General features: G+C 39.2%; 2 protein-coding genes and 1 long non-coding RNA gene across 5 annotated transcripts in view; 1 reads left to right on the top strand and 2 right to left on the bottom strand.

Moving 5' to 3' along the window:
• LOC143277320 (uncharacterized) overlaps positions 1-1,309 on the bottom strand; it is a 1,460-nt gene extending 151 nt beyond the window's left edge. The window contains exons 1-2 of the long non-coding RNA XR_013053728.1: positions 1,221-1,309; positions 1-911 (exon numbers count right to left, since the gene is read on the bottom strand). The exon at positions 1-911 is cut by the window's left edge and continues 151 nt beyond it. This is a non-coding gene — a long non-coding RNA (uncharacterized LOC143277320). The remainder of the gene's footprint in view (positions 912-1,220) is intronic.
• Positions 1-6,000, top strand: part of LOC143277353 (uncharacterized) — a 610,653-nt gene that overhangs the window by 440,622 nt on the left and 164,031 nt on the right. The window lies entirely within an intron of this gene.
• LOC143277310 (uncharacterized) overlaps positions 1-6,000 on the bottom strand; it is a 119,399-nt gene that overhangs the window by 54,074 nt on the left and 59,325 nt on the right. The window lies entirely within an intron of this gene.

Raw genomic sequence — 6,000 nt, 5'->3', positions numbered from 1 at the left:
ACACACACACACACACACACACAGAGACAACCGAACACCGGGTTAAAGCATAGACTCACTTTGTTTACACAAGTGAGTCAAAAATGATTGTCATACACTCCTATCATTTATATCTTATCAAATAACATGAGAGGTGGAGCCTTCAAGACTCACTCGAGATATCCATTTGATCAAACAAAGGAAGTACTATGAAAAAATAAAATAAAAATAAAAAAGGAAATCTGGCAAAAAGACACACTAATGTGACCTTGACTTTTGGCATTTAATTTTGCAAAACATTAATGTTCTGGCCAAAACAAATCTCTTCATGGTATACCATGCTGAATGAAAGTTGTTTAAGAAAAACAAAGTTCTGTTGTCCTTTACATTTTCCTAATAGGCCATGTTGTGACCATGATATTTGACCTTGTTTTCAACAAGGGTTTTGTTTTCACCATGACCACTCATGGTACTAACTTTCCTGAAGATTATATAGAAGACCTGCTCTCTCTCTTACACGCAGAAATGTTTTCTATCAATATCGTACGCCAGGCTGTGATTTTGACAGTTAACCTCTGATTCTGATTTTCTTTAGGAATCATACTGTACCCATAACCAAGTAACAAGACCAAGTTTAATTGAAATTGAATGTATATTATGGTATCCATCAAGCTTGGTTCTATTTTGCCACCAGTTTATAGATGTTGAGGTGTATTTGAGACCTTCGTCACAAATTATAAATGTTGATGTATGATTCAGGCTTCTGTCAACACTTTCTAACTGTCGAGGTGTACTTGAGGCCCCTGCCAACTTTACAGCTGTTGCAGTGTGTTCGAGACCTTTTTCAGTTTCCCAGTTTCAGTGTCCCACTCAATCTGATGTCCTCAATGAGAAGTCTTCTTAAAAGAGATACCCAGCATTGTACTGCCAACCTGGCCGTGCCCCATAAAGAGCGGCAAATAACAAGAGAGAGAGAGGGGGGGAGAGAGGGAAAGAGAGAGAGAGAGGGAGAGAAAGAGGGAGAGGGGGGGGAAACCTGGCCCCATAAAGAGCGGCAAATGACAAGAGAGAGAGAGAGGGGGGGAGAGAGGGAAAGAGAGAGAGAGAGGGAGAGAAAGAGGGAGAGGGGGGGGAAACCTGGCCGTGCCCCATAAAGAGCGGCAAATAACGAGAGAGAGAGAGGGGGGGAGAGAGGGAAAGAGAGAGAGAGAGGGAGAGAAAGAGGGAGAGGGGGGGGAAACCTGGCCGTGCCCCATAAAGAGCGGCAAATGACGAGAGAGAGAGAGGGAGGGGAGAGAGGGAAAGAGAGGGAGAGAAAGAGGGGGAGAGGGAGAGGGAGACAGAGAGGATGAGGGAGAGAGAGAGGGGGGGGGAGATAGACAGGGGGACAGACAGAGGGAGATGGGGGGGGGGGGACAGACAGAGAGACAGAGAGGGAGAGGGACAGAAAGCAGGTATGCAAAACGGGACAAAGTGTCAAACTTTCAAGAGGATACTGACGGTGACAGCACCATCAAAAAATAAAATCGAGAAAACTAGTATTCAAGGATAAAGATCTTAGGCATTGCCTAATCTTCCAATCTGTCCTTGTGACAATAACGACAACACACAGTAATGATGTTAGTAAATACTACTACTACTGCTGCTACTAATGATAACAATAATGATAATGATCACCATCATCATTGTAAAAAATAATAAAAGGAACACAGTCACACATTCACACTCACCCATCCACCCTCACACATACTCATTCCCCCAAACATACATATATACGTATGCATATATAAACATAATTATATATCAGAGCATACTGCTGTACATTAGCAAATATTGAAGAAAAAACACATAGTCAATATTGAAAGTCGTGAACTAAAGGGGTTATGAAGGCTGGCAAATTAATCAAACACAGAGAATACAGGAATGAGGCATGACTGAAGTGAGAAATAGATATAGAGAACAGAGAAACTTAACCATATCATTGTACATATACAATAGTGATGAAGATTCTGATGCTGATGTGGCAGACAACAATATCTAATCAACTGGCCAACATGTGATACATAAACATCACGTGTCCCACAATTAAGTGATGGTGGCCTCAAGCATTTTTGACTCACTTGTGTAAACAAAGTGAGTGTGTTATAACCCAGTGTTCAGTTTTGTGTGTGTGTGTGCGTGTCTGTGTCTGTGTCTGTGTGTCCGTCGTAAACTTTAACATTGCCATTTTCTCTGGAAATACTTTGTCTGCCAATACCAAGTTTGGCTTAAACACACACACACACACACACACACACACACACACACACACACACACACACACACACACACACACACACACACACACACAAGTGTGAGTCTCCCGAATTAAGCAGTATTTCCGGATCATCAACGGTTTATTTCGTTGAGATTCGTTCCTAAATCCGAAAATTCTAAAATCTGCTTCCCACTGAGTTCCTAGAAGGTAGGTTGTATTTGGTAACAAAACGACATGACCTTGGGTTTTTTTGTGTGTGTTTTTTTGTTTTGTTTGTGTGTGTGTGTGTGTGTGTGTGTGTGTGTGTGTGTGTGTGTGTGTGTGTGTGTGTGTGTGTGTGTGTGTGTGTGTGTGTGTGTGTGTGTGTGTGTGTTCACAATTAAAAGTAAAGAAATACAAGTTCTGGACAGAACACATACAGTGATACTGACAACACCATTGACATGTTCACTGCATATAAATATTCTAAAGTGGACACTAAACCAACTGGAATAAACATAAAAGAATAAGAGAGGCAAGGCCTCCAAGACTCACTTGTGATATGCACTTATTCCAACAAAGGAATTATTACACACACAAAAAACAAACAAACAAACAAACAAAAAAACAAACAAACAAAAACAAACAAACAAACACACACACACACAAAAAAAAACCAGCAACAACAAAAACAACACAAGAAAACAACTGCAAAATGGTTATTCTGGCTAAAAGACACATTGGTGTGACCTTCAACTTTGACATTAAAATTGACCAAACATTGATGTTCTAGCAAAAAACCAAAAAAAATCACTACACACATACATAAGCAAATAATTGTAAATAAACACACACACACTCATATATATATATATATATATATATATATATATATATATATATATACATATATATATATATATATATATATATATATATATATATACATATATAGAACTACGCTGTTTGATACATATCTATATATGTGTGTGGCTGTCTGTAAATGTATAGTTCAGTTCTGTTCATTTACTCAAGGATACGTCGCTGCGTTCAGACAAATCCATATGTGCTACGGCACAGTTGTCAAGCAGATGCCTGACCAGCAGTGCAACCCAACGCACTTAGGCCTTGAGGGAAGGAAATGCAGTGAAATAAGATACACAAACAGAGAAATGAAGAAGTCATTAAATTAATGAATAAACGAATTAAGAAAAATGAAATAAAATATAAATAAAATCATCATCATCCTTCAAATCCAAGGTAGGAAAACTTCTGCTCCACAAACAAAAGGCTCCAAAGCAAATATAATCAGCCAAATCCATCATGCCCTTTTTGTGAAATGTATGCATTGTCTATTCTTTTACATACACTGAAGTGTTTTGTCTTATTTTCTACTTTACTGTGATTTTTTATGTATTACATGTTCGCCTGTTGATTGGATGTTATTGTCTACCACATCAGCATCAGAATCTTCATCACTATTGTATATGTACAAAGATAATGGTTAAGTTTCTCTGTTCTCTTTATTTCTCACTTCAGTCATGCCTCTTTCCTGTATTCTCTGTGTCTGATTTATTTGCCAGCCGTCATAACCCCTTTAGTTCGTGTCTTTCAATACTGAATATAAATATCTGTTTTTTTCTTCAATATCTGCTAATTTACAACAATATGCTCTGATACATAATAATGTTTATGTATGCACATTTTGCATTTTCTATTTCTTTTAATCACAACAGATTTCTCTGTGTGAAATTCGGGCTGCTCTCCCCAGGGAGGGCACGTCGCTACACTACAGCGCCACCCATTTTTTTTTTTGTATTTTTTCCTGCGTGCAGTTTTATTTGTTTTCCTATTGATTTTTCTACAGAATTTTGCCAAGAACAACCCTTTTGTTGCCGTGGGTTCTTTTACGTGCGCTAAGTACATGTTGCATACGGGACCTCGGTTTATCGTCTCATCCGAATGACTAGCGTCCAGGCTACTACTCAAGGTCCAGTGGAGGGAGAGAAAATATCGGCGGCTGAACCGTGATTCGAACCACGTGCTCAGATTCTCTCTGCTTCCTATGCGGACGCGTTACCTCTAGGCCATCACTCCGCGTATGTATATGTAGACATGTATATGTATCCATATGCGTATTTATGTGTAGACATGTATATGTATCCATATGCGTATTTATGTGTAGACATGTATATGTATCCATATGCGTATTTATGTGTAGACATGTATATGTATCCATATGCGTATTTATGTGTAGACATGTATATGTATCCATATGCGTATTTATGTGTAGACATGTATATGTATCCATATGCGTATTTATGTGTAGACATGTATATGTATCCATATGCGTATTTATGTGTAGACATGTATATGTATCCATATGCGTATTTATGTGTAGACATGTATATGTATCCATATGCGTATTTATGTGTAGACATGTATATGTATCCATATGCGTATTTATGTGTAGACATGTATATGTATCCATATGCGTATTTATGTGTAGACATGTATATGTATACATGTGCGTATTTATGTGTAGACATGTATATGTATCCATATGCGTATTTATGTGTAGACATGTATATGTATCCATATGCGTATTTATGTGTAGACATGTATATGTATACATGTGCGTATTTATGTGTAGACATGTATATGTATCCATATGCGTATTTATGTGTAGACATGTATATGTATACATGTGCGTATTTATGTGTAGACATGTATATGTATCCATATGCGTATTTATGTGTAGACATGTATATGTATCCATATGCGTATTTATGTGTAGACATGTATATGTATCCATATGCGTATTTATGTGTAGACATGTATATGTATACATGTGCGTATGTATGTATATGTAGACATGTATATGTATCCATATGTGTACATGTGCATGTATGTCTGTGTGTGTATATGTGGATGGGTGGGTGTGACCGTGTGATTGTGTGATGCCAGAGAGGCATTCCATATCTGACCAACAGACTGTGTCTATACATAGGTTAGAAATCTGCTCCCATATTTTTTGGGTGTGTAGGAGTGCATATGGTTGCGAATAAGTAAACCATTATGAAAACCGTCGGTCTTTTTGTTTTCCGCCCGGGCACTACCGAAGCCTCCGAAATGAAACGCATCCATGCTGTGCAAACGAACAGGTTTTAATTCCTGTATTGCAAGTACACAGTCCAAAATAGCCTCCCCCTCCCTTCACCTCCTACTGCCACCAACACCTCCTTTCTCCCCCCCAACTGGCAGCCCTGTCACATGAGGCAATGTTGATGTTCGCCCTGAATGACTCCATTTGCTTTTGAAACGTGAAGTAGGCCAACAAGCAACAGTCCTCATCAAGTCACCTTGACCCTGAAAACATCCGGGCTGGTGAGCTAACCAATCAAATTGAATCGACGTAGCCTGTCCCACAATCTCAAGTGGTGGCGTCCTCGACAGGGCAATCTTGCTTTTTTTCTTTCTTCTTACTTTGACACGTGATGCATTCATGCTGAAGTGTTTATTCCAACACAAAGGCCCTCCCCCTCTCCCACTCCCCACTCTCTCTCTCTCTCTCTCTCTCTCTCTGAACAGAAAAACAAACAAGACTGCTGTCCCTGATGAATGCGTTAGAGAGACATCCAACACGTTCCCGAGGTCTAGCTTTTCACGGTACGATACGGGGCACAACAGTGCAAAACAAACACCAAAAGAAAAAAAACGTTCAGTGCTGAATCAGGAAGAACTGTTTTACTGGGCACGTCTGAGGCCAGGGTATTTTTCCAGGG

Source organism: Babylonia areolata, chromosome 34 (assembly GCF_041734735.1).
Source record: "Babylonia areolata isolate BAREFJ2019XMU chromosome 34, ASM4173473v1, whole genome shotgun sequence".
Classification (NCBI taxonomy): Eukaryota; Metazoa; Mollusca; class Gastropoda; order Neogastropoda; family Buccinidae; genus Babylonia; species Babylonia areolata.
This window is presented reverse-complemented; position numbering and strand designations above follow the sequence as displayed.